We start from the raw sequence: 10957 nt of genomic DNA, 5'->3' as shown, positions 1-10957 counted from the left end.
AGTGCCATGGGCAGGGACACCTTCCACAATCCCAAGGTGCTCCAAGCCCTGCCCAGCCTGGCCTTGGGCACTGCCAGGGATCCAGGGGCAGCCACAGCTGCTCTGGGCACCCTGTGCCAGGGCCTGCCCACCCTCACAGGGAACAATTCCTGCCCAATCTCCCATCCAGCCCTGCCCTCTGGCAGTGGAAGCCATTCCCTGTGTCCTGTCCCTCCATCCCTTGTCCCCAGTCCCTCTCCAGCTCTCCTGGAGCCCCTTTAGGCCCTGGCAGGGGCTCTGAGGTGTCCCTGGAGCCTTCTCCTCTCCAGGTGAGCACCCCAAGCTCTGCCAGCCTGGCTCCAGAGCAGAGGGGTTCCAGCCCTTGGGGCATCTCCATGGGCTCTCCTGGACTCACTTCAGCAGCTCCACGTCCTTCTGATGCTGATGCCTCAGAACTGGAGACAGCTCTGCAGGTGGGATCTCACCTGAATCCCACCCTCACCTGCTGCCCATGCTGTGGGATGAGCCCAGGATAACTCTGGCTTTCTGGGCTGCCCCTTCAATGAGGGCACCAAATGTCACCTGCTAAAAGATAAACAAATCCTCTCTTCTTTGGTTGTTTTTTTTTGGGGGGGGGAGATGTTTTGTGTTGTTTTGTTTTTTGTTTTAGGTCTTTTTCAAGTCTTTACACACACAGGCTTCCCATCTCCTACCACATATACTCTCCCTTTCCTCTGCCTAATTTCAGAGTAAGGAAGCCACACATGATGTTTTCTCTCCAGGACATGGTGAACTGGCTGGCAGGTTGTCTGATGAGAATGAATCTGCCCCGGGACACTGTGAAGAGGTGGGACCTTCTGCCTGTTGTTTGTCGTGGAAAAGGGAAGATGCCTGCATTCAGCTGCTGCTGAAACCAGGAACGCCAGCTCAAAACCGGGAACATCAGCTTGGGAGGACGCTGCTCTGCTGCTGCTGTGGCTGGAGGGGGCTCAGCCCCACGTCCTCGGCCACCCAGGTGCGTTCCCAGGGATCCCACAGCCGCGGGTCCCTGGGTGCCCCGGAGCTGCCTGGCTGTGGGGTGTGTGGGGCACACGGGGCCGGGATGTGCTGCTGGATGGTCTGGGTTGCTTTGCTGAAGCCTGGGCCAGGACCCCCGACAGCTTCCAGCTCTGCCGGGGCCGACCCCACGTCCCAGCGGGTTTTGCCCGCTCGCTGGACACGCTCAAAGTTCACGGTGCTATAAATACCCGGGCACAGGGCTGCCAGGGGCCGGCCGGCGCGGGGGGGCTGCTCAAACCCAACGGGCTTTCGTTGCAATTAACCCCGTGCGTGCACGAGTCCCCTCTGTGCGCTCTGAAAAAGAGGAATCCTCCAATTCGAAATGTGTCTAAAGCCAGAAGAGAGCAGCAGACTCCTTCAGTGGGCCGATTCCTGCTGGGAAGAGCCCTGGGATTGGTACCGGGACTAGAAGAGCACAGGGCGCTGGAGGAGGTTGCAGTGGATGGGTGTTTTGTGGCCAGGCACATTCACAGCTGCTGTGTGACCCCCCCCCAGCTTGGGCAGGTCCTTGTGCTGTGGATGCAGTGATGTAGATCCAGCATGGCTTGGGTCCCCCCATAAAGCAGAGGTTGCCTGTGCACCCCACATTCCCCACAGAGCGTGGCCTCAGGCTACACAGCCCCACGCCCTGCCCCACATGGCCCCACAGAGCACAGCCCCACACCCTGCCCCCAATATGGCTCCACAGAACACGACCCCACACCGTACCCACATGGCCCCACAAGCACAGCCCCACACCCTGCCCTGTATGCCCCCATACACCCAGCCCTCTGCCCCCCAGCCTGCTCCCAGTCCCCGGCACCACGGGCACAACTTTTTTGAAGCGCTAAAACGCATCAGAAAACTTGGAGGGCAACAGAAACGCATTAAATCAGCACAGGCTCCAACCCCAGCTTGGGGACAGCCCCAAAACGTGGAGTCCCCAGTGGTGCCAGGTCACTCGAGGGAGAGCACAGCACGTCACCTGCAGCAGGGTGAGAAGCGGCTCCCAGGGGAGACAAACCGAGGAGACGCCTGTGACCCCACCCACAGCTGTACAGAGCCCTTTTGTGGGGCCAAACGTTGTCTTTTTAACCATTTCCCTCTCACACCTTACCCTGCCGGGCTGAGGGGAGAGCCAGTCTGAGAGGAAGAGCCTCTTGGCCTTTCTTCCTGCTCAAACCACGGGCGATGGGAAGCTCGGAGAGAACAGAGGACGAGGCACAGGAGCAGAGCCCCACGGGCTGTGTGCTGCCCCCGGCTGCTGCTGAGGCTGGACACAACTCAGGGCACACATGGCTCAGGACTGAGCAAGGTCCTGCCGACCGAAGGTGATCTCCAGCTCCGAGGGTGATCTCCAGGGCCAGGCTGCCTCGAGCACGGGGCTGCACATCCCCATGGCCTCGAAGGCAGGGGATGACCCTGTCCCATGCTTGCAGGAATGTCACAGCTGGGAGGGACTCTCGGCCTTGCTCAGGTGACAGTGCCACTAGAACAGCCTCATTCAGCCTTGGAAATGTCACCTTTTGGGTCCCTTCAGGCCAAGCAAAGGTACATTCATGACCTCACTCCCCACCATCTCCTCTCCTCCCATCACCACCGCAGCTCCCGTGATGCCAACACCTCCTTGCTGCAGTTGGATGTCATGGCTCTTCCTGACGCTTACTTGACCAGGATTTTCAGGTCATCACTCCTGTGGCCAACAGGATCCTGCCCCACAGCTGTGCCCTGCTCTGTTCCCCACAGTCCCTGTGCTGCTCTGGGATGTGGCTGCCCCAGAGCTGGTCCCCTCATGCCCCAGGGCCGCTGTGAGCGGCACTGCCGGACTCTGCTCGGCCCAGAATCGGAGCAAAGGAGCCTGGCAGGTGGCACTAGGGGGAGATAAAGGCCGGGACATGCCGGGCCCTGCGCCCTTGCCAGCCCCTCCTGTCCCCTTGTCCCCAAGGCCACCCTAGCCCCGTCTGCTGCCGGGGACAAAGGGGAGAACTGCAGGTTTCTGCCTATCACAGTCCCATTGCTTTGTGGGGTCTTTCCTGGTATCTTCAGTCTTTGGGAAGCATCTTTGGCAACGAGGGGCCTTATGGCATTTACACCTTTATACAGCAGGTATAAAAGCAAGAGACTGCCTTCTCCCATGTGCAGGTAGCACATAGACACCCCAAAACCCACCCAGAAAGGAGGAGAACAGATATAACTCCCAGAATGGGGGTCAGCAGGGAAGGATGAATCCTGGTATATGGCCTGGAAGGCAGAGAGTGACACATGCTGCAAGACCTCAGCTGGAGGCTCAGCCTGTCACATCTCACTCCCCCTTCCTAATGTCCCTAGGTGCACTTGGCATCAGCACAGCTGTGACAGCCCTCACAGGACCCCGCCACCAGCAAACTGGGCACCTTCAGGGCTAAAAACCATTTCAGGGGACCTCTGGGTCAAGGTACCATCCTGGTATCACACCAGCTCCTCTGTTCCCATGGATGTTCCCTTCTCCACAGGCTCCCTGTGAGCCCTCTCAGCAGAGATGAGATGAGTTCACCAGGCAGAGTTTGGGGGAGCTCCTGGCAGACAAGGAGGTGAACCAGCAGGGCCTGTCCCCAACAGTGTTCATGCCCAGCTGGATCACAGTGGCACCTACAGGTGCAGCTGTGGCTCCTGTGGCGTGAATCAGTGCTGGATGCTGGGGCAGGAACTGTGCAACAGTAGCTCTGCAGGCAGGATCCACATGAGGGGGGCACTTTCCCCTTGTATTTTCTACAGATGAGAAAGAAAAGTTAAATGATTTCCTCTTTTTCCAGGAAGAAGGATTCAGTGAGGCTGGCACAGAGTTAGCAAAAAAATGCTACTACACATGTTTGTACATCACTTGCAATGCCATCAAACCACTGTGCCCTGGGGGCCTGGGCTCGCTGGGCACATGCCTCAGCTCCCTCCAAAAAACCCACACAAACTCCACACAAAAACCACCCCAAACCACCAACCTGCTGCAAAGCTGTGTTTTCTCTTCAACTTCCTTTGGTCACTACCACAGCACATAGACACAATACTTGCCCTGCAGCCACATCTCTGGTTTGCTCATATTTACAATTATTTAGAGCTCCAGCTCCACAGTTTCCAACATTCTCTCTCCTAAACTTCATGGCTGCCGGCGCTGGAGGGAATGGGGCTGGTAACGTGATAGGGAGGTTGGCCTGGGACCAGGAGGCTGGCTGCAGAGGGTGGAAGGCAGAGGGGTGCCCAGGCTGGCGTGTTATCCAAGCCCCTGCAGGAACAAGGTGTCTTTGGCTTGATGTGAGCTGGCAAGAGCAAGAGGAGGGAAGGAGATCCTTCGTCAGCACTTTGCTATGCACTGTGCTCCCTGCTCTCCCCTGCCTGGACACACAGACTCACCACTGCGCTGGTGGCAGGACAGCTGTTCCCAGGGCTGCTCATCCTGGGTCCTTTCTCCCCCTCAGGCCGGAAAAATTCCATGTTCTGCTTCAGCTTGGTTCCAAGCACATGCCCAAAAAGCAGAAACCAACACAACATCACTGCTCTTCCCATGCCACGAGGTGAGCGAGGCGCACGCAGCAGCACCCAAAGGGTCACCCCATGTGCCAAGTGTCCACTGACAGAGGTGCCTCCAACACAATTCTGTTGTATAGAAGAGCTGACAGTCTGTGCCCAGACCCTGGCACAGCCCCTAAACCCTCAGGGGACTCTGGGGAAGCCTGGGGTTGCATTGTCCCTTACCCAGGCAGATCCATGGGTTTGCAAACCAAGCTAGAAGTAAAGGCTCATTTTTTCTGCTATTTTTCAATAACATGAAATAAGGACAGAAGCATTCCCTGAGACTGCTCAAGGCACCCAGTGCTGTGACTGCAGCACAGTTCCCCCCTGTGAAATGCATCATGTGCCACCACAGAATCCAGTCCAGAATCTTGGGTTGCAAAAAAGGATTGGGGTTTGTTTCAATTGTTTCCATGCTGGTTCTCTGCTTTTCACAGATGATTCCTAGGATTGTGCCAGTCTGCCACATGTTCTACACATCATTTCCCATCTCCCAGCTCGGACACAGCCTTTGAAAAAAGACATTTCACCTCCAGTGTGCCCCTGGCCCTAACACAGCCCCTCTGCAGGCAGAGCCAGGATCTTCCCACAGGTTCCCTCTCTCAGGCACCTTGTGCCAAGCCCAACATGGTCACTGTGCCATTGAGTGTCAAGTACAAAGCATATGCAAGACAGATGGGTATGAGGTTTATAAGATAATTAAGCATGTTAATGAAGTTCATTTACATCTAGCTCTTAAATTCCCATAAACTCTGCGAGGCTGGGAAATGAGAAATGCTGCTTGATGTCACAAAGCAACAGAAGTTTAGTTACCAAAAGCAAAGCAGTGATTAATGAGTGAGACCCAAAGCTGCTGTGGCCAGGCTGAGCAGAGCCCTGCAGGTCCCCCTGGCAGAGCCACGACACATGATGCCACTGCAGTGGCCACAGCCATTAATACAAACTGCTGTGGGCTTTGCTGGACTGAAATGTCACAGAACCAGAGAGAGCAGGAGGAAATTACTGCTCCAAAGGAAGACTTGACCCAGAGATGAAGGAAAAGCTCTTTGGTGTGAAAAGGAAAGTTGGTGGCTGGTACAGGAAGCCAGGTGAGAGCACCCTCTCCATGGGCTGCCCCTGAAGCAGGAGCAGGGCACAGTCCTTTGATGAAGTCGTGGTGATGGCACAGCAGGGAGAGGCAGATGGGCATTCCGTGGGCAGAGATGGAGCCCAGGGCTGTGACCCAGACAGAGCTGGAGCAGTCCCAGGAAAACAGGGGAACAGCTTGGATTGGAGCTCCCCAGGAAGCCCCCAAGGATACCCCAGGGGAACCAGGGTAGGAGCTGGCAGATGTGTTCCACACCCACCTCCCACAGCGCTGGAGCTGGGAGGGCACTGGGGTCCTAAATTGTGGCCAAGACTGGGCCAGAGGTCACCTGCAAGCTCTCACCTCCACAGGAAAGCTGCAATATCACCTCTGGTTAAGCAAGGAGGGCAAAGGCCGGGCAGTTTCCAGCCACCCATGGGTCACAGACTGGGAGATGGCTCCAGGTGCTGCAACACCTCTCCATTACCCCCAGGGTGATGGTGGTTCCTCAGAAGTAGAAACCCTGAGAGTGGCACAGCCAGGCAGTGCAGAACCTGGGAGCATCCCCACACCAATAACCTGTGGGGTCAGGTACCATTCACCTTCCCAGCACCCAGGGCAACCCTGGAGCCTCCTTCTACCAGAGGAGGAAGAAGCCAGTGGATCCCATAGAGATCCCATTCTGCAGCAGGCCTGAGGTGCCAGATCCCTGGCAGCACCTGTAGATGAGAGACATAGAACAGCCTCCAGGTTGGCCCTGCTGTCCCCCACTGTCCAGCTGGGCCAAGCACACCATAGCAGCAGGCTGAGCACCCAAGGCTCACTAGGGACAAGCACAGCCCAGACTTTCAGGAATTGCTGTGAAACATCTCCCTGAGAGCTTTGGGCTTTCCTTGTTACACATCCCCACACAAACTAACCACACACAGGGTGGGTCTTTCAGTGCACCCAACATCGGTGTACGACACGTCCTGACCACGAACCAAAGCACAGAGAGAAAAGGAACTTTAACATGGGCTTACCCAGGACAAGACAAACTGAAAACAGCAAGACTGGATTAATTTGAAATACCTTGACCAGATTTATTAAAAAATATCCCTTGGCAGTTGACAATCACCATGATCCACAATCAGAACCTGACTGGACAGCATTGGAACAGTTTTCACCTAGACCAGAAGGCAAATACCTGGGAACACCCCAGCAAGGCCTACACACCCCTATTGGCATTAAACACTGGGCTGGCACTGAGGAGCTCAGGGCAAACGCTGGCTGTGGTGCCAATTACACCACAGGTGTTACTGTGTGCTCTGATACTTACCTGGTGTGTGGGGAAAAAACAAATGTTCAAAACATGGGGGGAAAGAATCAGTCAGGACCCAGGGAAACTGGACATCACTTTAATTCCAGCAGCTCTTGTGCTGCTGCAGCCAAGGGAGTGTAGGGAAAGGGAAGCTGGACAGTGTGGCTGGACACATTCAGATGCTCTGGCTGCCTGGTGAGAAGGGCTTGGTGCTGCAGGACACAATGGTGGTGGGTCACTGATCATCAACAGGCAGCAGGATCTAGAGGAAACCTTCTGCCATCTGCCAGGTCAAACCCTGACAGAGAACAGTGCTCAGGGCCTCATTAGGGCTTCCATTCCCCAGTGAAACCTGATGAACACACAGCGGGATGCTGACAGGAAACCCCGAGAGAGGTGGGGGGTGTGGGACAGACAGACAGAGAGAGAGAGGGTTTGGGCCAGATTCCGGTTTTGGAACTATCAAGGTTCCTCTTCTTGCCCAGCCACTGCCACTCCGCCAGTCCTTGCTCTGTGGACACTCACTCCAGAAAAACTGCCTCATTCCCCTTTCCAAGCAAATTAAAGGGATCTGATTAAGGCACTGGAATTCCAGAGTAAACCATCAATGCTCTCTGCCAAACAGAAAAATAACTCTTTAAAGCTCATCCCCAGTTTTGGCCAACACAAGCTCCCTGGGGGGGAAAGCTCTGCCCAGCAGCGACCTAAGGTGGCTGCAGAGGTGGTGGCTGCATGGCCCCTTCCCAATGCTTCAGAGCTGGATTAAAATGAGGCAAAGTTAGGAAGGAGTTGTCTTCTCAGCCTGGGCACTGGGAACAGGAAGGGCATTCACTGCCAACCAACACATCAAAGTGCAGCAAGTCTACGTGACAATCCCTTCCGTGTTTAAGATGCCTCCTAAATATGCACCTAATCAAAAAGTAACTTGGTGGCTTCATGATTATCAAAGAAACATTGCTAAAAGCCAGATCCAAACCAAAGAGCTGAAAAAACCTATTCCAAACTATTCTTCTTCCAGATCACGTGCCAAGGGCTGCGGCTGAAGCAGGGTTGGAGCAAAAATACGAAAGCAAAACCGATTTGGAGTTGACACAGTGTATTGTGAATTACTTCTCAGCTTTTCTACATCTAAGAGAGCATGAAATGATCGGTACAGTGGAGCAGTTTAATACACAATTGATTACAGAGCTGCAGATAATACACGTTGGATCTATTTACACACACAGCTTAATATTTCACACATACAACTTTGTGCCATCTCGGTTTGTCCACGAAGCATTGGCAGAGTATTTACAGCGAGGCTGCTGCGAGGAAGCCCCGTCCCCCGTGCAGCCCCGGGCGAGGCTGCCCCAGCAGGGGGTGTAAACAGAGCGGTTCTTTCTTTCTGCAAGGGAGGGAGAAGGTGGGAACACGGGCTGCACCGGGCGGGAGGGAAAGGAACCAGAGATACCAGGAAAAAATAATGTCCAGCTAACCTGGAGACCTCAAACCACTTAAATTTGCCTTTTCAAATATTTTAACTGGAAACTGTTCTCGACTCATTTTTAATTTGTAATTCAATAATGTTTCAATGGCATTTTCAATTAATGCTTTCTACCCATCTGTATTTCTATCCATCCCCACGTGTGCTTGTGCAAGGACAGGGAGTGCTGAAGCCTTGGGTCAGTGCTGAGGGGACTCCTCAAGGAAGCAGGGGATGCTCGGGGGCCTGTGCTGGCTCCCAGGCCCACTCTTGCCCTTGGCAAACCAAACCCAACCCTGCTTTCAGCTGATCACTCCAAAAATAATCTCTCTCCAGCTGTTTGTAATCAGGTCCCGCCACCCTCGATGCCCAGTGATGGCTTTTACAGGGGGATCACTGTGTGGGTGTCACTGAGGGTGGGCAGATCCAACCCCAAACCCCAACCCCAACCCCAACCCCAACCCCAACCCCCAGCCCCAGCCTGTCATGGTCAGACACAGCGCTCCGATTCCCAGGGCAGGCTTTCAGTAACCAGCTGAAATTTGTTCTGTGAGAGAATCAAACCAACAGGCAGGAGGGAAGGTGCATTTACCAAGGTGTCCATGGCCTGGCTGTACAGAGCAGGCAGCAGCCCAGGAGCAAACCTCCCCAGAGCTCGGGGACAGCTTGGCTGCTGCCCAGGCACCACACCAGGACCAACATGGCAGCTCCTCCAGTGGGGCTGGCTCCAGGGGCACACCCAGCTCCTTCCCAATTGATCCCCCTTTCCCATCATTTACATCCCTGCCTTGTCTCCCTCAGTGCTGGAAGGATCAAAGGGTAAGAAAGGAGGAATCCAGCCCCTACCACCAGCAAAGACAAGGTTTGATGCTAAGTTAAGAATACTGTTTAATGGAAAGAAGGAGCTTTTCTGAGCAATTCAACACCTAAAGCTATCCAGCTGGTGCTGGGCAGTGAGGTGACTTTCCTGGGAGCTTGTTTACCTGTTCCTGCGGAAATGGATGAGGGTGGCCAAGGTCCTTGTCATCTTTGGACACTGCTGCTGCCTCCCTGCAAACCAGAGCCACCTGCCATCGAGCTGGAAAAATTCCCAAATACTCAGCACGACCTCAGAACTGTGCTTCCTGTCTCAGCAGATGTTGGAGTTGTTAAGGCTCTTGGCTTTAAAGAGTTTATTACTTTGGAAGTTTAAAGCTGTACTTGCAGCAGGGTCTAACAGGTCTCTGTCTCAGCACAGGTATTATGTATCTCTGTGTCTCAGCACGGGCTCTGAAACCAGAAGCAATGAAACTGGGGAGAGGGTCACTGGTAACTGAGGGCTCCTGGGACATCTGCTGGATCCAGTGGGACCATGGCAGTACCTGTGCAGTGGCCAAACACTGGCTGAGGCAGTGACACAGAGCACAGCTGGCAGTGCTGCCACCCCTCCTTTGGACATGATGGAGTGGTACACCCAGTACTGGAAATAAACCTTAAACACAGCTCTGGGCTCACCTGGAAAAGGCAAAGCTCCAGAGTCACTAAAGAGGCATTTCCCCTTGGGCACAGCCACAGATGGACCACATGCTATGTGTCCTTCCCTGCCCCGAGCTGTATCTCCAGCACAAATCCATACAAACCATCTTCAATCCCAAAGATGGAATGCACTAAGGTGGAAACAAGTGAAGACTTGAGTAACTGAGAGAGGAAAATGAGGAAAAACTTGAGAAAGTCACTTTGATTCATCTGAAGGAGGATTTGGGAATTGGTGGCCAAATCAGTGACATGCAAGTGGTGGCACTTATGCCACACATCCAGCAATGAGCTGGATGATAAACTGGTCAGAGCATCACCCATGAGAGTGAGAACTTAAACTTGTACCAACTGTTCCCAGCCAGGACCTTCTCTGCAGTTCTTCAATTCAGTGAATGCTGCAACTTCTGGACATTAAAATCCATTACAGACATGGAGAGGCCCCAGGGACTGGAGCCCCTCTGCTCTGGAGCCAGGCTGGCAGAGCTGGGGGTGCTCACCTGGTGAGGAGAAGGCTCCAGGGACACCTCAGAGCCCCTGCCAGGGCCTAAAGGGGCTCCAGGAGAGCTGGAGAGGGACTGGGGACAAGGGATGGAGGGACAGGACACAGGGAATGGCTCCCACTGCCAGAGGGCAGGGCTGGATGGGATATTGGGAAGGAATTGTTCCCTGGCAGGGTGGGCAGGCCCTGGCACAGGGTGCCCAGAGCAGCTGTGGCTGCCCCTGGATCCTTGGAAGTGCCCAAGGCCAGGTTGGACAGGGCTTGGAGCAGCCTGGGACAGTGGGAGGTGTCCCTGCCAAGGCAGTGGTGGCACTGGATGGGCTTTAAGGTCCCTTCCAACCTAAACCATTCTGGGATTCTGTGCAATTGTTGCAGTGAGCCAGAGAACAGGGAGAGAAGGCAGCAAACCACAGCAAGGCTGGGACAGGAGATGCTGACAGCCTGGGGGCCATTCCAGACGTGCAGAACTCCAAGGGCTGCTGCCTCAGACACTGCTGTGCAGTGTGGGACAGCTCCTGAGGAGGATGCTGAGCTCCACCCCTGAGCAGGAGTGTG

Source organism: Haemorhous mexicanus, chromosome 17, assembly GCF_027477595.1.
Source record: "Haemorhous mexicanus isolate bHaeMex1 chromosome 17, bHaeMex1.pri, whole genome shotgun sequence".
Classification (NCBI taxonomy): domain Eukaryota; kingdom Metazoa; phylum Chordata; class Aves; order Passeriformes; family Fringillidae; genus Haemorhous; species Haemorhous mexicanus.
The sequence above is the reverse complement of the archived record's forward strand: the minus strand, read 5'-3'. Positions refer to the sequence as shown.